Source organism: Lepisosteus platostomus, chromosome 1 (assembly GCF_059453375.1).
Source record: "Lepisosteus platostomus isolate fLepPlt1 chromosome 1, fLepPlt1.hap1, whole genome shotgun sequence".
NCBI classification, from domain to species: domain Eukaryota; kingdom Metazoa; phylum Chordata; class Actinopteri; order Semionotiformes; family Lepisosteidae; genus Lepisosteus; species Lepisosteus platostomus.
This window is the reverse complement of record NC_142611.1, coordinates 67458218-67480450: the sequence shown is the minus strand read 5'-3', so window position 1 is coordinate 67480450 and position 22233 is coordinate 67458218. Positions and strand designations below refer to the sequence as shown.

The 22233-nt window shown below is 43.7% G+C and overlaps 1 long non-coding RNA gene across 2 annotated transcripts in view; it reads left to right on the top strand.

The window, feature by feature from the left end:
- The first annotated feature begins 4594 nt into the window (after positions 1-4594).
- LOC148678547 (uncharacterized) overlaps positions 4595-22233 on the top strand; it is a 28405-nt gene continuing 10766 nt past the window's right edge. Inside the window, exons 1-3 of one of the 2 annotated variants that reach the window (XR_015939302.1) lie at positions 4595-5057; positions 7162-7223; positions 9746-9854. This is a non-coding gene — a long non-coding RNA (uncharacterized LOC148678547). Of the gene's footprint in view, positions 5058-7161; positions 7224-9745; positions 9855-22233 lie in introns of those variants that run through there. The other variant, XR_015939301.1, reaches the window with a different exon arrangement.

Genomic DNA, 22233 nt, shown 5'->3' with positions numbered 1-22233 from the left:
GTTGCTTCTGTGGTTTGAATTGGTCTTCGTTCATTTTTAGAATTAACATTTTCAGAGAAAGAGATACAATTTAGTCTGCTTTTTTTTTTGTTCTTTTTTGTCTCTTGGGGTTGGTAGCTGTGTGGGGGAGTCCCACGCCATATTTCCAGCACTGCATGCCTCAGTGCTCAGGTCTTATCTCCCTGTCCCTTGCACGACTCATCTAGTTGTGCGAAGCCACTGAAATTGTAACGGGATGTGTGCAACCTGCGCCTGTTTATCAGGGTCAGCTTGGGACAGGCTGTTTTCTGGGGAAGATTGTTAGCCTTATAATGCAGATAAAGAATGTGCTACTCCGCGACCTCGATAAAGAAAGGGTTGGGTGCCTAGTGTATTTATAGAAGGATATAGAAGTCATGGAATAAACTGAAGCCCAACTGACAAGCCCAACTGTTGTGAGCTGTACATAAAATAAAGAAATATTTCTCTGTGCTGTTCACTAGGAAGTACAGTACTGTAGAGTTAGGAGATAAGTTGTGGAGTAAGTCTGTTTTCACTCGGTAACAGTTAAAAACTGCAGGGTTTGTCCTCTTGTCCTCTTGCCTCGTGTACCAAGACAGAACTCTTTTGCACAACTGTTGCAAAATTATGCTAATGTGACCCGGGTTCAGTTCAACGCTGGGGTGGGGTCTGCTTGCTCTCCCCATGTCTGTGGTGTTTTTGACGTCGGGTGTTCTGGTTTCCACCCCACTTTCCAAAGACCTGTTGGTGAGGTTAATTGTCGTCTCTAGATTGACCTCCCCATTTGCAGTTGTGTGTACACTGCAATGGACTGGCATGGGATCAGGGCAGCCTTCACCAGGAAGAAGCGACTCTCTGATAGTGGGCAACTATATACACAGGTAATGCAGAAGAAGTATGCGGAGCATATGATGATCTTGCAGTGATCAGTTGCTTCAGAAGCAGCGTATTTGTCTGAGGGGTAAAGTGGTTTAGTTTTGCCCCAGTACCAGATCATTGACTGAGTGCTATGCAGCAAATTGTGATATAAACTAAGTCCAGACCAGTTCTCAATCCTTAGGGTGAAGGAGACTCTTTGAAGATGTGAGGGCCTAATAGAAGGATAGACAAAAAAAACATTTTCCACCAGGCTTTGAACATACACCTGTTTTTAACTGTTTGCAGTCATGAAGTAGCCTAGTACTCTGGCAAAGCTTAGCTTGCCTGAGTGCAGGCATTTGAACCTCCATAGCAAAACCCTCAATTATTCCTCTTCCTTTCTTATGCTGCACAGTTGACTGCATTCGCATGCAGTCGTCTTTGCAAGATTCTGCAGTCACGGTGAAGTTCTCTTCGAATGGGGTCCGTAAACCGATCGTTTTGGCGGAAAAACAACATGAGTGGATACTCGCAGCTTTCATTACGCAAATTCACCTGGTCACGGAGGATAATTTAAAAAGGAAAATGTTTGTTTGAAATATTTTGTGACTTGGAGCCTTGTTAAAAAATCCAAATTGTATTTTTAAAGCTGTGCATTTTACCCAATTATAGTTTGAAACAACTGTAAGTGTTAATGATGGCTGTCTCACAATCCATACAGTGGCATTATAATAAGAAGAACTTTTAATTATAAAGCTCCTTTCCTGTACAATGATGGCTGTCACACAATCCATACAGAGATATAAAAATAATAACAGAAACTCTTATACAAACTTTATTAAAGCTCCTTTCCCATACCGAGAGAAGGCGTGCAAAGTTTTAAGGATAAAAAGTAAAAGAAAGAAAAAAATTAAACATGAAAAATTTTCATCACTCCAGGATCACTGCAGCATAATGTTAAACTTTTCAACAGCAAATCAGCAAAAAATGTCATCTGTGTATGTTGTAGCTCTCCTGTTTAGTATCTGTATTACTGCAGCTATTGCAATTCAGAAAGGGTGACCGTCTGAAGTTTGTGTCTGAGCTGCACTGACACATTTCCACCTGTAGGTGGTGTAGCTGATATCAGCTATGCACTGCATTTTGAAACGAGCATTAAACACGTTTTTCATTCGAGTATTTTAAAAAATAAAATATACGAGCTCATGTATTCACACATTTAATTTGTACCAAAAAAAATAAAACAGGCGTTTCAAGCTTTCAGATTATTCATTTTCTTTGATGTGATCATTGCATTCTACTAAGATAACGTGGTCTGGGAGCAACCAAGCTGAATAATAAATACGGATAAGCCACTAACTACATCGTCCAAATGTTTGTTGCTCTAGTCTTCATGGAAACCATTCCAAAGCCTGTGGAAGTTCAGGTAACACTGAACAACACCCAGGACAATAGAAGGTTGTATCTGAGACTAATTCTGGTTTCTGCAGTTGTGTGGGTTTGCATTAAGTCTTTGTGTTCTTGGACGGACAGAAGACACTGATGCTGGTTAACAGAACTCCAATTCTGGAAAGAGCCGAGTTCTCTTAATGCAGATTTAGCTATCTTGAGCACTGGGGTTAACTGGTAGCGTCAGACATCAAGCTCTTCCAGTGCATGTTGTTCCCTGCACCCTACTCCTGTGGTGATGTGATTCCACTTCAACCGTTCCCATACAGCCTGCCTTTTCCACTCATTTGGGCCTGGTTACATTCACACTCTCTGCAAATTCAATTTAGAATCGAAACTCTAACCGGAGGTTCACAGGGAAGACAGGCATAGATAATATTAAAACATCTTTGATGAAAGTCATCTCAACCTTATTTAGTCTCATGTGGTTAGCCAGCTGATTTTCCGAATGCATTTTGGTTCTTCTGTTCCAATAGACAGATAGATCTTACAGGAAGAGTAAATAGGGGGCAGGGAGGCAGAAAACTTAACTATTTAATTAAACCACTTTTTAATAAGAGGTTATGCAATAGAAATATACTGGCTCTGAAGGCTAAATGATTTCCTGAAACACACAGCAATCTTCAGGTGTTTTTCTTCAATGTCAAAGCTACATCACTGAAATTTAACAGTTATTTACCTTTCACAGATAGGCAGTGATACAGATGACCACAGGACTGACTTGGGTAACCCCTGTCCTCTAGGATTATCATTCTACCAGATTCTAACCCGATTGAGTCTCCCACAGAGGCATTCAGCATGATAACACGCCGTTCCTGATTCCCTCAATCCTCTGCTATGGTAGCTTTTCTCCGCTCCTAATAAAAAGCTAGCTTCCATCAGCAATGATCACGTTTAGGCTGTCGGTGTTTCCCAAACCCTGTCCTGTAGACTGTCTGAAACAGTAGAACCGAAACATGCAGTTCAGAGTAGGCTGCTCAGCCCATCATGCTTGTCTGGGTGAAGGTAACTTGTGATCCCGGAATCTCATTGAACTATTTTTTAAAAGATCCCAAAGCATGTGCTTCAGTAGTTTACTCCTGATGCCACCTACCTTTAATGTGTAGTAGGGCCTCCTCTTTCAGACCTGTTCCTGAATTTCTGTGTGACTGACTTCCTAATAAATTAGTTGAACTCATTTTTAGGAATAGATCTTTTCGATGTTTTTTTTTGCACTTGCCCTACATGCTGGATTGGAGGTGTGTAACATGCCCAGCCATGTTACTGACAGGACGGTTCAATCTGTCATCAGTTTCTAAACAGTTCTGAACAGGTGACCAGTTAATGAGGAACAGGCATGGGTGTGAATTGCACTGTATCAAGCACTCCCATGACGAGCATTCCTGGTTTTTCATGGATCCAATTGCTTAAATGACTATATCCCAAATAAAGCAAATAGGTTGCTTAAAAAAAGGTGCTGTTGGCCCAAGTAAGTATGATTTCAGCTAGAATTAAAACTGAAAGCCACAGGAGGTTACCAGGAAAAGGAGCGCGAAGAATGACACAGAACTTTGTAAGCATTACTTATGTACATATTACCTCCACTGCAAAACATGTATGTAGCGGGACTTGGAATGGCAGGTTTGGGGCATTGATTAAAAAGCCATAAAAGTGTGAGGAAAATTAAAAACGGTTGGCAGGAATGGGTTCAACAGCTTTGCAAAATGGAAAACTGCAAAATGGTATATGTCAGCTGTGTGCCTTGTAAGGGTTTTGCCAAGATTATTAAAATAAAAGTTAGTTGATTGCTTCACACCAGGTGACTGATTTTCCAAACAGTTGCTGAAAAGTGAAAGCAGTGCAAAAGCGGTCTACAGCAGCACAGTGAAAAGCATAATCCAGTAAATGGTGCAACAAACAGAAAACACAGTTTAGGAATGTAGCGTGTAATGAGCAGCTCTGCGGCACTTGTTCAGAGTTGGTGGAGGCTGTAGGAGGTGTCTGGCCGACGCAGTCGGGAGAGAAGGGGTTACAGCTCAAGTCCTGGAGCGCTCGCTGGCTCTTAGAAAATGGAAAGGTTAAAAGATGTGGTAACAGCCTGACGCACAACTGAAAAATGAAGGGATTGCAGCATTTCATTATTTTCAGTAAGTCGTGGAAATGATGCCAGCAGCGGCTTAATCACAGAGACATTTTATTAGTTAACCCGGGAAAACGCTTAATAACTTGCAATCACTCTCTCAGCTTTGGGTGAGGCTATCCTGTGCTAAAACTTTTTTTTCTCCCTCTCTCTGTAAACACTGGCAAAACCATTTTTAGATGATTTCTGTTAATAATCTGTTTTTCTGAAATGTGTGTATTTCATTGATGAATAGCAGCTAGCAACTGCTCTTGATTTGTATGTTGTGCAACAACATTCTTATTTAATCCTGCTCATTATTATTCATTTTTTTGGCGGAATGCTTGTTTTGACAATTTGAGCCTCTAGCACTCTGGGGTTTTTTTTCGTTAGATTTTTCTTACCACAGACAGATCAAGGAGACGTAAGCCTAGAGACTTTATGATTTTGTCCTTACGGGGAGCTGCAGATTCTCTCCTAATACCAGAGCCCAGCAGTCTTGGCCTTAAGGTTGATTTCTGTATCGTAGAAATTCAGGCAGTGACCGAGATTTGCCGCAAACCCAGAGTGACCGTGACTCGCCTGCTGCAAGAGGATCAGATTAGGACTGACCAGAGAGAAGAAGGTCATCCTTAACGGGAGTGGTCTGCAGGTAAGCTGTTTTATTGTGAGAGTTGTGGTGTATTAACTGCAACCCTTGTGACAGTCAGCTGAGCTGTACGCTCGCAGCAAGGCTGTCGTGACAAGCGTGAACAGGCGCAGGGAGGACTGGTCAAGTGTGCCAACTGCGAGGAGGCCATAACCAGGCTTGGCAAACGCATAGGAGATAGAAGCATAGGAGACTGATACCAGCGCACAAATCCAATATCAAATCACAAACGCGAAGCGACTCGGAGCGGGTGCCACCCGCTCGTCTGCTTCAGCGGCGAGACGCGTGGTGTCTTTCTCCCAGAGCCCTGGTGGACGGAGCCTGCTGCTGCCCCTACAGGAAGAGCTCCGCGCAGACACGGCCGCGCTCAGCCATCCAGCGGCTCGAGCGGCACATTGTTTCAAAAAAGGAAAGAAAACAGCTTGGCTTCCCCCCCCCCCCCCCTTTTTTTTTGGCTTTCCATTCAAGTCAGGGGGAAAGTCTCCTTGAGAAAATAATAGAAAAGGCTGGAGTTAGAACGAAAATATTTCCTGAGAGGAAAGCGATTTGTTATTCTGCCTGTTTGCCGCTTGTACTGCAAGATATCTCCCCCCCCCCCAGCCACAAGAGCCAAGTTGTACTTGGAAATCTTTATGTTTTCTGCTCGGGGGGCAAGGAGGGGGGGGGGGATATCTGAGTGCTTTTCTTCTTCATGAAAGACGAGGGACTCCTGTGGAGAATGCAGCCGAGCGGCGTGCCAGTCGCCTCCAGGAGCGCTTCCTGTCGTGGCTCTATAAGTTTAACCTCCCCGGGGACCTGGCCTCCCGCCGCTGTTCAGCCCCGCCCGCCCCTCTGTAGTGACAGTGCGCCGCGTTTGCACAGTGGCTTTTAACCGTGCTGCCGCCGCCGCGTCTGAACGTTTACCGTAGTAAAGCGCGGTACGGTATCAAGGCAGGCGTGCTGCGAAGCTCAGTGAAACCAAACCTTCAAATCGCCTCGAGCCCCGCCTTAAAATATCCAACTCGCGGCTTTGGAGTGTCTCGCTTTAATGAACCATCTGTAGTAGCCGTCAGTTCAGACCTGGGGTAGTCACCCTTGCCACTGCCATTCCATGTCTTTGCTCCAGCTAGTCCTCCGGCATCTGGGCTAATAAAGCAGTTTAAGGATCACTTCAGTCATTCGTTTTCGGGAAAGGTTACAAGTCCTGCATGGGATGGAAGAGTCGAGGTTAACCGCTATCCCTGATTTAGGCCCAACACAACATGAGAAACAGAGAAAATGGGCTAAAGTAAGCAATGGCCTATGAGCTAGCGATAGATCGGAGGAGGTCACCCTTGGTCCCGAAGAGCCACAAACCAGCATGTTTTATGGGTCATCGATCGGTTTTGTTTGAATCACTGAAGCAAGCGATGTGTCCGTCTGAGTGATTTAGTGATTATTTGAAATGCAAATTCCTGGCTCCCTGTAGCTCTCAGTGAACACAGTGGGGTCTTCCTGATTCAATTGAAATAATTAACTTACTCAATCACAAACTCATGTGTCCCAAGTCTCTGCAAATTAACGGTTTAAGAGGTTGTCTGTTCTTTCCACAGAGTATGTTCATTCTACAGAACAGGGATCCGATTGTTGAATTTCATATGCACATAACATTTAAAAAAGCTGCACAATCCACTAAAAGAAGACATTCTTTATTATAGGGTATGTTTATAGTATACACTATTATATAGTATTTAATATTTATATAATAATATCTGTTTAATGAATCTTGAAGCAGTATAGCTAAAGCCTAGCTAGATCTATTCAATCACAGTGAAAACACAGAATAAAAACTATATTTTTAGTAATCTCAAAGGATGCCAAAGCTCTTCACACTCAGGGGCGCTCGCTTAACCCTTCACTATAGTGGAGCTTAAGGTGCACAATATGAAGGGAATTAAAGTGGGACTTTAGGAAGGCCAGATTGTACAAGCCCACAATGGAATTTAATCAGGACACCAGAGCCGAAACTCCTCTTCAAACATGACAAATGGTGTCATGAGACTCTTTCATGACCAAGCAATCGGGCCCTTGATTTACTGTAGCTCCTCACCTGAAGGAAGGCAACTTTCAGAGCACTTTATCCCTGCAGGGCCTGGCTCAGCTTCCGCCATCTGACGAGCCCGGGCGGCAGGGTGGTACAGCAAGTCTGATGTGAGTAGAACATATCGAAGTGTTGTTAAGAGCAGGCTCAAATGTTTGTGGAACAGTTTTAGACAGTAAGGGGATATTTTCCAGCGACAAGCCTCGGCAAGGGTAGCCAGCCACCCTCTGGGGAGTAAGTGAGGTAGGTAGGTGTTAGCACTTCACCACGGTAAAAGCGTTGACAGCACACGGTGCCGTTCTCCTGCTTTTGCCAAGCAACTCCCATCCTTTCACCATTATTTCCCTGTGAACCCTGCTTCCTGCTGCCGCACTGCTCTCGGCCTGTGTGCCTTGTGCCTCTCCGCACCTCTCCTTTTGCCCACGATTTAGACCATCCCGCGCGGTCATAAAACTTTAGAAGGGGTGGGCCCTCTTCCCGTTGTACCTCAGGGCTGGGGCAGCGCAGGTGAAGGCAGGGGCCGGGGCTGGGGGATGGGAAAATGTGCCGTTGTTCCAAACGTGTGTGAGAGATGTCAGGCTTTTCTTAATCCTCCAAGTGGGAGGGTTGGGAGCTGCATAAGCCCTAACAAGAGTGGCATGAATGGAGTGGCCCCCCTGTGGAGCTGGGTCACTGAGTATTCGCGATGCACAGAAAGTCTCGCAGAGCCTGGGGACCGCAGTGAGCTGGACTGTTTCTGCGCAGAATAGCAGGCCTGCTTGAACTACAAGCACTACATCTGGCACTGTTGTGAAATAATAAGCGAAAATGCTTATCCGGGCACTTTAACTAATTGAGGTGTAAAAGAAACAAGTTTAGGTCCATATTATAATAAGATAATGAATTATTGCGCATAGTAATCTGGACTGCAATATGTGTGTGATTTCAATACATATGATTGAAATACAATGCACGCTTTTTATCTTATTCCGGTGCTGGGGTATAATCAAACACAAGCAAGGCAATATATTGAAGTGTGCTTTAGTGTAATATTTATGGTTAAACAATGAAAATGATAGGATGGCTATACAGTATAATGGTGTAGTTTAGGTGGCATACAAGCCACAGTTGAGTTTTATGAAGGCACGGAAACACAGTGTTTTCTAATGCTGGGAAAAGCTGTTGTTAAATTTGATCTTTGACTGCATTTTCTTATATGTAGTAAAGCTGAAATGTTCTTATCAAAACAATAGGGAGGACTTTGCTGTAAGTTTGTATCAGGAGTGAGGAATGGGAGCATAGTTTTGGAATGAGTGTGCGGGGCAGTGGAAATGTCAGGCCTTGCCGCGGGAGGCCTCGTCTGTGTGTCAGCCTGTCTATCAGCGTGTCGGTGTTCCTCTCCCCTCTGCCTCAGCCCTGTCTGGAGCCCGGCCAGGCCTTGGTATTTATATCCACACTGTCAGACCGGCTATATAGTCAGACCGTGGGAATGCGGTAAAGGATTTCAGTGGTATTTTTAATGTTTGTTATTAAATATTCCCACACGGGACCGTGACCAAACCCTCTAGCCCCCCACCACCCTCTGCTCCCCCCTTTTCCGAGGAAAGGAAAGCGCCCCAGGATCCGATATCAGGCCAGCTAGTATTACACAGAGAGCCACAGGAACAACTGAACAACTGCTGCTGCTGCTGAATAACATCTCTGTGCTGCTTTCAGCAGTCAGCCCGCGCTGGGGCCCTGGAATTATTCGGGTGTTTTTGACCTTTTTCTGTTTGCCCGCAGCTCGCAGACCCCACATCCAGCTGCAGCGTCTTTTTGTGTGTGTGTGTGTGTGTCAGTGCATCAGAATAGCTCCCCGGCACCCTTCAGCTCCTATCCAGCCTGTGCACAGAGTCACAACCGTGGCTTTCAGGTTATCGGAAGACGTTCGTAACATAAGTGGCTTTTTCTTCCTCGCCTATCTGAGCTTGCAAATTCCTTGGCCCGCTCTTTGTCTGCAAAAAAGTGGAAAAATGGAGACTGCGGTCTTGTGAACAACTCCTTGTCTTGGGAATACGGAAGGATAGCGGCACGTTCAGAATCTCGTTGCATTTCAGATGCACCAGTCGCACTCAATTATCAACGCTGGTCACGTTTCAAAACGTTGGACAAGTTTTAGAATAGGCAGTGTCAGAAGAATGTTTTGGCTTTATTTTCTTAAGCATTTTTTGAAGCACTGACAGAAATTTAATTTTTTTAGTCTTTAAAAATAGAATACTGTATTATCAACTGTTAGATCTTTACTGAATTGGAGTAGGCTACTTTTTCACATCCATGAGTTTGCTCTACAGCTGTCATTTTTGAAACATGCTTACAGACCAGTGCTTTTTCTAAACATTTAAAATATAATTCTACTTTACTCTTTATTTTATTGGGTCAATTTATTGATTTGCATTACTACTATTGTACAGTGCTTTGGGGTCTTTGAAAAGTGCCTATAAATAAAATTATGGTATTATGTTCCTGTTATGTTCCTTAAAGTTCTTAAACAAACAATTGTCTGGGCTTGTGAATAAAGCAAAAGACAGTGTGAGAACTTCAGCAAGTACAGAAAAACAAAGAGGTAAAATCTATTTTGCATTTAGCAAAAACGTCCTGTTTTTCTTTTTCACAGTTGTGCAGATGGCCCTTAACGAAGAGATTTCAGGTCATCATGGTGCTGAGTTAAAAGGTGTTTTTTTAGGTTTCCCTAAAAAATGCTTAAGCAGAAGGCGCCTGCAGCTCTGTTTTGGAACTGGATGCTCAGTTTCTGGTATGAACTCCTGACGTTGAGTCTCTACGCCCTCATGGCAGGGTATCCTGTTGCTCTCGATGACGAATTGCATGTACAGTAAATATTTATTTTATGGAAGACAGATGGCTGTAAAGTTTTAATTGGGTCTTCATTCTTCCTGCAGCATGCATGGGCACCAGTGGGCCATGCAACTGCATGAGGTCAACAGTGGGGCTGTCTGTGCCGCCCTGCCCCTGCCCTGCGAGAAAAAACACAGCCCTGTCTTAACAGGGAGGATTAAATGGAACACGAGATTTATTTTCTGGTGAGATCTGGATATTTACCATCAATAAGTCTTAAATCCCAAGGAATTTCTTGACTCGTCTCTGTATTTCTTTTCCTCCTAAATGCTACCATATGTCTCCTTGTGGAAGTGCCAGAGTATCTGCAGTGGGGAGACTGAGGCTGGATCCTTGATAGCAGAAGGAAAAGAAGAGGTGGGGTGTGTGTGTGGGGGGGGGTCAATACTCGCCATCGCCATCATCAGGTCACATTAAGAATGAATGCACATTAAGAATGAAATGCAGAAATCAAGTAACAAAGCATATTCCAACAAAGGAGGCAGGCAGGTCAAACCCAAGTATCTCCCCTGTTTCTTATTACAGCCGAAACCAACAAAATGTCTGTGCAGACGAACAGATGGCCTGGGAGCACACTCGCTTTCAATCAAGGGCCCAGACTTTATATGAATCCAAAATCTGGCTGTGCCCCCCCCCATACACACACCCTCAGTCTGGCTAACATAAGCCAAAAACAGATTTTCAGTCCCCTGTCCCCTTGTTAAAACAGGGTAGTGGGGCCTTGACTTCAGGGGAAACGCCTTCAGATTCTTTTTTTTTTTAAATAGCCTTTGGAAAACTAAATGTCTTTGACAAAAGTATTCTATAGCTGTTTCACTCAGGTACACTGAAAGAGAAAGGTTCGTGGATTAAAGATGTCTAATTTCACCTGTAAGAGTGCCAGAGGTAAAAGTTTTGTTTCAGTAAACGTCAGAGGGCAGAACAAGCCTGCTTCTTCTGCACAGCTTTAACTGAAGCCTGTGCAGGTCACAACTCCTGCTTTTATTGCTATTCTGTGATAATGGGACACATAAACAGACCTTCTTCTACTTAGATGTTCTAGAAACAACTATTGCACTACCGCCTGTGTAGTTAGAACTGAGTTCTGTAGAGAAGACTTGATATAAATTTGAGAAGTGCATTCAAAACTCAGACCAGGAGGTACTACCTTACATCAAGAGTTGTGGAAGTATGGAGCAAGCTGCCCAGCTATCTTGTTGAGGACACTTGATGTCTTTCAAGAAACAGATGAAACCCAGGGATCCTCCCCTGGTTTGTGTCCTTTCATATGATCTTTCATATGTGCTCAGCTGGAACTGAAGTTAACACGGACAGCCATGACCTCTTGGTCCCTAGCTACTGTTTAAAGCCCTGCCTCTGACCCTGGTCCCTTTGCCTAAGTCAGGTTGCAGGCTGTGTTGAAACTCCTACTGGGGTTGACTTCATCTTCTTGATATTTAGTCTCTGAGCCAAGGGCGGCAGGCGTTTTCTCCATCTCGGCAGACACCCTTTTTTGAAAAGCTCTCAGTGATTTGTAGCTTAACAGGTGATGACCCTCTCTTAAGGGTCCTTAATGTTTAAAACGAACATTGACAGTTTTATGGTGACAAAGCTATAGTGTGTAAAGCATAAGAGAGGAAAATTCTTTGCCTTGAGCCATCAGAAGCATTTATATTGTCAAACGCTCTTAAAGTGCTGAGCTTCAGTTCTGCTGAACTGAGGCATGAGAAGTAACCCATGTTCAAAAGAGCTGTGGTCTGCTCTAACGGGTGGTGATGCTGACCCAGTTTTTATTCATTCCTTATTCTTCATCACCGGCTTTTCATTTCTTTCAGCTCAGCATATGAAACTCAGAGATCCCCTTGTGATCATTCTTCCGTTGTTCTGCAGCGTCATCCACCAAAAACTAGTTAAACATAATTATGTGTTTTTTCTTCCAGATTTTAACCTTTTCTTGCATTGTAATTCTCAACCGATTGTGTACAGCCAGCACGTTGCAGACATTAATTTTTTTAAGGTGACCAGTTTGAGGCCCTTCTTAAAGTCTGTGAGGTGGGGGTGAAGTTATGGGTTTCTAGTGCTCTGAGAGCTCTGGTGTCATTAACAGGCCAGGAGCAATGAGACTTTTGCGAAGGGGCTTCCTTGTAAAACCACAGCACCCTGCTATGGTGACAGCTGCTCTCCAGGACACCTGTACTGACTGAGACCTCTATGTCTGGGGCTGGCTGCCTGTGGTCACACTGACCTACTTTTGCAGCACCTTTCTCTGTTCTTTCTCAGAGAAGTAGAAACTTGCCAGGGGAAATTCACAGCTGTGTTTTGTACCTCCTCTGTGCTTTTAAGCTACGTGCCTAGTGTCCTTTATTCCATCTTCTTCTCGTGTTTTAAAGAAAAAGCTACAGTAACTGACAGCAGGCAATTTGACTTGAGTCATCTTCTGTTAACACTGAAGGACAAAGAAATCCTAACCTCTAACAGCTTGTTGGTTTTCTGGTTTCCTTCATGCTTACTGGGGCTTTACGGGGGAAAACGGGATAGTTTTCAGGGTGGGTAAAGATGGTTAGACCCCACTGGATTAAGTGCGGAACACAAACAGGTCCACAGCTCGTATCTCTGAACCACAGTGGGGCTCGTGATTAAGGGGGTGTCAAATGTCAGAGAGGGTTGTTCCACATTACACCCTAAGTGCCTCCTGTTCTTAGTTTTAAATGCACTTCCACGGGGTTTCCATATACTGTAGGTTGCCCTGGCCCTGCGATTTCTAATTGGTTGTGTGTTTTGCTGCGGGAGCCTTGTTGTGAAGGGGTGTTGAGTTTGTTTTTTTAGCAGACAATTCTGTTTGTAACAAAAAATGATCTATATAAATTAGTTACCACGGTCCTGAAGTCACTTGGTGGAATTCCCCTTTTATGTGCACGTAATGCACTCTAGGCCTCCAGTGCCCACAAGAAATCTTCTGAAAGCAAAACAGTACATTTAAAGAAATAAAGAGGCTGGTGAGTGCTAATTCAATCCGCTGCCAAGGTTTACATGCTGCGTCAGTGGCCAGTCCTCTGTAGAAACACTGCAGACGTCGAGCTCAGAGCAGGCATTGGGGTTCTGCTCCACGTTCTGCTCCACTTTGCTGAAGCGCAGTAACTTCAAAGAATGCATAGCCGAGAATGCTGTGACCGAGATTGCAGACAAGATTGTTGATATTGTGGTTGACAAAGGATTGATTGGAAAGACTGGGGTTTTTAGTTATTCTTTGGTATCAGAGAATTATGTGCTTAATGTAAGGCCTTGGTAGACATTATTTTTGTTGCTTTTTTAGAGCCTTAGTTTTTTTTAGCATTCCAATGCTAAAATTAGTTAATTAGTCTCATGATATCATTTTCTGGTAATCGCTGGTGCACAGGCGTCACGCTTATATCACTGCTGTATTACATCTTTTTTTTAATTTCCTGCTCTTTTCTCTGTGCTAAAAAGATCCATCTTCAGCCTTTTTCATGCCCCCCTGTCTCTACCTTTCTTATCTCAATCTCTTTAAGACAAAAAAGATCACTAAAGATCACTTCCAGCTACATAGCTACGTTGTACAGTATGTCTGTTTCTATGAGGCGATGAACTGATGTGTCCCAGATCACTGCTGCAGTGCTACGCTCTCTCGATCTCTTTTCTTGTGCACTCTTCTTCCACTTCCCTGAAGGAACAGCCTTTCAGAACTGCAGACCCCACTCGGCTGTCGCTCCTCGTGGCCACGGGTCTCGAGAAAAGAGTCTCGCCCACTTGCACTTCTGCCCAGCTGGCTGCAGGTTTTCTGCAGCCCTAACCGCTTCTACTCTGTGGTGTTGCATCCTGCGTGACCAGCGAGGTTTTAATGAACACAGCCTCTGCGATCACAGTAGGGGCACGCTCTGGCTTGGGCATTTCAGACTCAATGCACAGCTGATACTCTGTTCCTTGAGTGTTTCCTAACATGAACCTTGCCACACCTGAAAAGCGGTGTCACACATGGTTCGCAGACAGGGCCTGTCCTGTGCTGGGTTTTGCGCTTGGGGAAGAGAGCAAAGATCCGAAAAGCACATTGTTTTAAATTCCAGACTATTTTTAAATCCCAGCCTGAAAAACAACTCCTTCACGCCCTAGGGACTATTCCCGATTGGACCGGCTGGCTTCCATTTCTCTCTCTCCTCCCTCCCTCTCTTTTCTTTTTTCTCTTTCTGTCTTACCCTTTAAGAGCGCTTAAGTGAAAACAAAAACAACATCACTGAGTGCAAACCTAAAAAAAACTCTCACACAAGTTCCTAAATATAGCTTTGTGGTTTGCTCTGCGTTTTGTTTATTTTTGTATCTGAAAAAGGAGATAATTTTGACAAAAAAAAAACAGACTGCTTTCTGTGTTTTCAGAAGTAGGGGATAGTTGAAAGATGATAAAGTAAAGGGCAATTCTCACAAGGAGTAATATGGAATCAGTCCTTTGATAAATGCTTGTTGTCTTTTAAATCCAGTGCAATCTTGTGTGTCTGTTTGTGTTGGTAAGCACAGAAATGAGTGTGAGTGAAAGCATTGATCAGTGTGTAGTCTTAGACAGAGCAGTGTCCTCGTTAGTTTGGGGCTACAATAGGATACCTCATGGCAGGGCTGCAGCCTATAGTTCTATGTTATGCACTATCCTTGTACTTTATTACAAGAACTGGCATTCCATTTCTTAACAATATAGTGTTAGGCATACCAGTCCTGTCCAAATCCTGTCATACTCTTCTGGTCTGATGTTACAATTTTGTATTACTTGTCATTTTCTCTTGTATTATTTTAAGTGGGGTTCATGCAAGTAGGGCTGTCGTAACTGTTGATTTCTCTCTCCCTCTTGCTTTTGGTCTTCCTCTATACTGTATGTCTGAGAGTCAGTGTGGCGTGTGCCCAGTATCTCTCTGTCACCTGTGTCAAAGCCTAACATTTCTCTGCTCTTATTTGTCTCCGTTTTAATTTGGGAATTTAAAATGTGTCTATTTCGTGTTTTCATTTTTGGGGGCGTATTATTTGTCTGAGGCTTTATCCACAGCCAATTCAATTGACTTTTTTACCGTGATATTAGATATAGGCTTATACAGTTGAATTTGTTAGAGCATACTGGGTGCTGTACTGTACCTGGTTCATTGGTACTGCAGCAGTTTCCCCTCTCTGGGATTTGATCCATAGGAAGACCATAGCCCTGCGTTTTACAAAAAGTCATTCCCAAAAGAGAACAGCTTTCTCCCAAGTGACTGTTTTTGAATGCTTCTATATCTGCCATCCACGGGCCACTGGGACACCAAGCACCCCCCCTTTAAACACACACATCTCATCCCTCCCTTGCGACCTCTCCTTTGACTTTTCTGTTTATATTTTCCTCTTTCTGTCCTTTTCTCACTTTCCCGAGTTCCTGGCTCCTCCGTCTGATCCAGTCATTGTGTGCGACTGGCCCGGTTCCTCTCCCTCTCCCCTCTATCTCCCTCTCTCTCTCTCTCTCTCCCCCCCATCCCTTAACTTTCCTGCCTGGCTTGTCTCTCGCTCCCTGCCTCTCCGCTCTCTGTCTCAGCGGCTGCCCCCTTCCCTCTTCAGCCCGGCTCCCAGAGGAAGGGCCGTTGGCTAGGAGAGCAGGAGGAAGTGTGTGGGGGGAGATAGGAATCCTGGAATAGGAAAAATCTCCTCAAGCCGTGATTACTGCGCCGCGCAAACACAGTCACAGCGCACTGCCGGCCCGGCCCGCTCACAAGGCAGGGGAATGCTGCATTAACATTGAGATAGAAAAGCAGTAAGGGGAGGTCAATCTGCTGCTGCTGGTGGCCAAGGGGCTTGTGACCAACGCGTGACTCTCTGCCCTTTGCTCCGGTGCAAAGGAAAATAAGCAGCGAAGACAGCACTCCACGCCGGTCAGGATGGGTTGCCGTCGAGACCGTCCATGAAGTGTTGTTGACGAGAGCTGCGGGGGCCCAGTTCCAGCATGCAGCACATGTCGAGGAACGGGATGCCTTTCTCCGCGACTGCCCGCTCCTGATTCGTTTCGCAATGTGTGATAGACTTGGGCTCGTTCTAGTAAGTGGGCTCCAGGCTCTCCGCGATGTGGACTCCCAGACAGAATGCTGTCGTTTTTTCCTCCTCATTGGTCCAAAAAGTGTGAATGCAGGACATTAATAACCCTGGCTCTCTCATACAGTTGCCTGTTATTGTTTCCCTGGAAAAGGTGATGTAGTGGATGAGGTGTGTGTGTGTGTGTGGGGGGGGGGGGGGGTTGTCAGCCTGCTACACCGCTCAAAAACCCACTGAAAGTCTCTTTTATGTTTCCTGCTTGGACAAAACAAATTACCCCACATGATAAAGAATGATCATGTAGGTTTTTTATGGATAACTGTAAGTACAATAACATGTACTGCATTGTAATCTTTTAACCCACCGTTATGCTCTTAATCTTCCCCATGTCACTTCCCGTCTTTCAGATGCAAACATTCATTTTGGAGCTGGATCTGCTTTAGGTCTTTTTTTATATCAGCTTGTCGGTTTCCCCTGTAGACGTCCAGGCAATTAAGTTCCCTTCTGTTGCTGTTTAAGTGCAAAGGTTAGTTGTCATGGTGAAAAATAATCTGAGGAGAAACACTTACAGTGCATTGTGTGGAAGACGTCTATTAGGTTACACAGCAAGTGTGAAATGAAGTTATCTTCAAAGGTCAGATGACTTAATTCCATGTCATGAATGCTGTATAAGGGGACTGGTTATCTTGATATGTGGTCATGTGTCCATACTGGAGTTCAGGGGAGCTAAGCTTATCCATAAATGTTTGTTTACCTATATAAGTTTACAGGGTGTTCTTTGCCATTAAACCACATTTTTACCATGCATTTACTTGTCTTTTTAGTGGTTTTCCCCAGTGAGTAGAGCATTATGTTTTCAACGCCTCTATACACTGTATCATGTTTGTGCCATGGTTTCTCTGTGTACTTTCTTGTTCATGGTACTGTATATCATGGCTATGAATGTTTGCCACGTTTCCAGTCCTTTTTCAGTATGTTGCAATTTGTACTTCACTCATATAACAACGTCATTCACATATACACTACTGTACACATCTATCAAAAACTAAGAATGATAAAAAGACTTCATTGATGTCTCCTCACACACAGAAGACACCACTAGCTACTATACCTTGGGCATTACAATGACATGAGGTCATGTCCTACCTAGTACATAAAGGAGCAACTTCATTTCCACTTGTTGTTCAATTTGTTTCAAGGGCTCCTTCGAAAACATTTCTTTGACTGCGCTGTGTGCTGTGGACAGTTCTAGGGAGTCGTTATGCTTTAGTGGCAACTTAATGAGCAGGGAAAGGCACAAGTATATATTTGGAAAGGTTTTTTGATATTTTTTTTTTGTTGCTCACATAATGCTCCACTTCTGTCTTCGCGGATGCTTAGGTAATCCCCAAGACAAGGCTGTCCGTTCTGGGTTCTGGTGGGTCAGTTTCCTAGTTTTCTAGGTCTCTTCAAAGCTTCAGTGCTGGAGGATTTGAGAGAATCACTTAAATGGGCTCTGCTCATCCAATAATTTACAGTGATTTAGGCTGTTAAGAGCCTAAATTGGCATCAAACCCTGCAGGCAGTCCAATCCCAGGATTGCTCATCTGTGCCCTAAAGGATAAAAAATCAAGCTGTTTTCACCACTGTGTCTCAGAGCTGAAACCCAGCAGTTAAGGAGAGAAAAACATGCTGGTGAGTCAGTGATGGGCAGTGAGAGTTGCTTTTTAAGGAAGTGCATTCGCAGGGCACTTGGGTTTAGACTCTTTTGTCTTGGTTGTTTTCCCCTGGCTCTTTCTTGGCATTTCAATTTCTTATTTATTTTATTTGTGTTTTTGCGTGTTTGTATATGCAAGTTAAAAATGGAATGTTTAACCAACATAAGACATTTCCTGTTTTGATTATTCTCCCCCTACTCTCTTCCCTGACACACACTGTCTCTCCCTCCCCCCAAGCGTCCAGGGCTGGTCTGAGTGTTTTTAGTATCGTCTCCTTTAAAACCTCAAACTTCAGGTCTTTCACATTTTCCTTTCAGACTTATTTTTAACAGGGAGTGAGTGACAGTGTAGTCACAGTGAAGGGTGTACGTAATATGACTTTAGAAAGGCTGTCCCAGGCCTTACATCGGCAGTTCCATCCTGGATAATTTGCTGCCTTTACTTCATTTGTACAAGTCTGTGCTTGAGAAGGTATGAGTAATTAAATATGTATCAAACAACATTATTTCAGTGATGGTCTTAAATACCTTCCTCTGTGATTGTACATCACCCTTTGTCAATCTCACTAATGAACTTGTTGTGTAACGTCTTAATATTAGTAATTAAAGTGTTATTTCATTTCATTAAACTATGACAACACTATACCTCTCATGACACCACTTGCATTTTTGATAATTAAGGTTTTTTCCCCATCTTTGCAAATCTATATAAAACATATGTAGCTTTATTTACTGAATCACGGGAAGCCTTGTTTGTCAGGACATATTTAGCTTTCTCTCCAGCTCATTCCTCTGTTAGTCTCCAGGCTACTTTTCTGCCCATTATTTGATACAAGAAGCTCAGTATAGCTGTCTCGTTATTATTATGCAGTGAGGCCTCCTAGTTAGGCTGTTGCTGAAAGGTATTAGTAGACCAGTAGGTGGTGCTCTTCACCCTGCAAACCTTCCCTTGACACATTTTCCCATCATCCTAACTTCACAGCATTGCTGTAGAATTGGTGAGTATCTGGGGTTTGCAACTCGCAGATGTTTGGGGCATGCTGGTGTTTTCTCATCTTCTGCTGTGGATGCTACTGATTTGTAGAGATACAAATTTAATTGCCATTTAAGATGGCTCTCGGAGCTTCCTAGTGAAGTGGGTGCAGCAGCCCATTAATCATGCTCATAAGTGACATTACTAATTGCAATTTAATGTTCTGTTTTACTTATGACCTAGTTACTCTCTGGAGTAGCCCTTGTCTCCTTTTTGTTACACCATTCCTGGTGTTTAAATTCAATTGCAGCAAGATATTGTCAGAGTGATTTTACGATGCAGTGAACCTGGTGACTTTCACAGAACTGCAGTTGAAGATGTACTGTAGCAGTCTTCGGGAGAAATGACAATTCCAGGAAGACCGGGAACATTTTCCCACGGGCAAGGCCTTATCCCCCAGTGGGTTAACAAGATCGTCTTGAATTCAGGCCCCCGTCTTCTCTGTCCTTTTCCTAGTTTGGATGGTGTAGCCTAGATCTCTGAAACCCTTCACCCTGGTGCTAGCTGCCCCTCACTGCCACTTTGTTTGGTCATGGGGGTTCAGTCTGGCTAGAGCATGGAAACTGATCTTTTAAAGTGATTTAAAGTTTAAAACAATCAGCTATTTGATTTTTTTATCTTAAAATATTAACACATGCATTACTTTATGTAGTCTTTCTAATTTGCTGTTTAGTACCTCAGTCTAATTTAGGATCACCCTTAGAGTTTTTAGAGGTCACCCTTAAATCGTCCGTTTCTAAACACTTTAAAATTAAGTGGTCAATTCTACCTTAATGACTTAAGCAGATGATTGGATCAATGAAAAAGTTCATTTGAAGAGGTCATTTGAAATTCAATTTACCAGCACCTTAATGGATGTAGTGCTGATGGATCACAGCTGTCCATTCCTGACCTATTTGAGCCAATTAACTTCCTAAATTGATACCACTGCAATTGTGTTGTTTCAATTGTGTGTTCCATATCTTTATAAAGTGATGATTTAAGGGTGAGGAGGCTGTGATAACTGCTGTGTGCCTGAGAAATGTAAACGCTGAGAACGATCTATTTTAATCTAGAATTATCCAGAGGAACAGCAGTGCTGTCAAGAGTCCAGCTGCACCTTACCTAGCGATCTAGCTGACATGTTAGAGCTGACAATCAAAGAATCATACTTGCTTTTTGCTTCATCTAATTTGATGTTCATCAGAATTAAGTTTGCAAACTGAACACCAGGACTGTGTGTCTTGCTACTCTCAGGAGCAGAGCCCAACATATACATCGAAGCAATGGCCAGCAACACCGTTAACGTTCAGCATAAGGCCTTTTTCTGTACCTGGAATCTGAAGGATTTAACACAATTTCAGGTCTAAGTGATTGCTACATACGCATCTTTGCCTTCTTGGGCATATCAGCTGCACATGATTGGATGTTTCACCTCGTTTATCTCTGTGTTTGACAGTAACTTCACCTTTGACATTAAGAAGGCTAGAACAGCTATGGGCAATTCTGCAGGAGTGATGAAATACCCATCTCACATGTTTATACGAGCAGGGTGATAATGCAAGGCTTAGATGTGCAATCAGTGTTTCTTCTCACAAAGTGTTACATTTTCATGAATGAGTCCTGCACCAAATCAGAGGTACAGTTTTAAGTTATGTAGTTATTTTTAAAAAGGTCAGACATGATTGATCAACAGTTTTTTTGTGGAATTGTGCACATGATATAGGTGTGGAGGGCTGCTGAACAGCTGCCTGCCAGAAATGTTGCATTAAAGAAAGTCTTCCCATTTTCCCTTTTTAATTGCTGCCCCTTGGTGTGCTGCTACAGCTCTTCAGTTAATGTGGGTCAAATAGATCCTACCGGAACTGGTCCTGAATGTTAAACCATACAAACACTTTTGCGACATGCAAACATAATTGCTTTCGATTTCACATGGGGACAGTTCAGTTTCTTGCATTAATTGCATCATTGTTATATTGTTAATTCTGTAAGACTGCAATCTCAATGATGTTGCAAGGCAAAAATTCTGTTTGAACTTCTGCAGAACTTAAGATGCACATGTGTTAAGTTGTGAAGGAATGCATTGGTATGGATAATGCAAACCAACCTGTTTATTGAATCAGTCCCAAACTGGATTTCCATTGTAAAAATAAAAGAAGCTAAGTCTAATATTGCTAATGAACAGAGACAGGTTATTGGTTGGTCTTGCTGTCAGTTCTTCACGAGAGCTATGTGGTATAAACAGTCATGCTAACACCTCGGATTACTGGCTTCCCATTTTAATTAGCTTTCACCATCTTGAAAAGGCCTGTAATAACCCCTTAGCTTTTTTAAAATTCATTTAATAAATGTCTTCATATTCCCAACACAGTTATATAGCATTTGTACATTTCAGACATTTATTTTAGTTTAATAATTAATAAAGTGCGTGATACTAAGGCATTTCTGAAGTAAGGAGAAGGGAAAGCAGACTCGTAATGTTAGGGCAACGCCAAACACTTTGGAGAGGTTGTGGGAATGGCAGTTCTCTTAATTCCTCACTTCCAGATTATCAACGTCATGTTGGGCAAAAAAGCACTTTTCACTGCATGAAACACTTTTGCTGGCTGGGGAAAGAAGTCTATTTTGTCGGTGTTGCTGAGCGCGAGGAGCTCGGGGGGGAGGGGGTGTCTGACGGAGCTGGGAACGGGGCAGCTGGAGCAGGTCTCACAGACCGCACCGGCGCGATGTGTGAGCTCGTCACACAGAGCAAGCGAGGGCTTCCGCTAGCGCAGGTGCACCGAGGCAGGATCTGTACTGTATCAGACCTCAGCTACCGCAGCGATAAATAGATAAACATGGCCGCAGAAAACATTCTCCTGCCAGAGAACCATCTCAAAGGGAATGGCAACTAACGAGTTTTTTCAGGGTGGGGGGGTGGGGGTACAGGCTCGCCTCATGGGCCCCCCGAGCCGATTCGGGCGATCCAGCTGTTCCTGGGCCTCTTCTGCTGTTGCGGTGGCAGCTCACCAAACTGAGGTCCCTCTCAGGGCAGTGGATCCAAGGCAGTGGATTGGTGTTCAGCTCTAGATAAGCTGGTTCCTAGAACTGAGAGAAGATTCTGTACTTTCTGGTGATGTGCTTAACCTCCCCCAGAGCACCTGGCTTCCCCTGCTGTTTTAGCACGGCAGCTCACAGAACTGTGTGCTCAAGCACACACAAATTTGAACTGGGATCGTAGTGTCATGGGAATAGACTCTTGGTTGTTTCCTCACTCCCTATTCGTCTCATCGACAGTGCCTCCAGGTTTTTGGGTGGTTTGTCAAACTGTGCCCCTGCACAGTGACTTAATGCATTGAACCCCAAAGTCCCTTGTGGTCACTAGCACAGTTGGAAAGGTATAGGCTATTCAAAAGCAACATCTGGTAAAATAGAAGATGCTGAAAGCTCTCAAAGCCGTGCAAAAACCTACAGTAGATGAGAAGGACAAACGAAAGTGTATGAAATTTGCCTTGGGAAAGCCCCATGACGC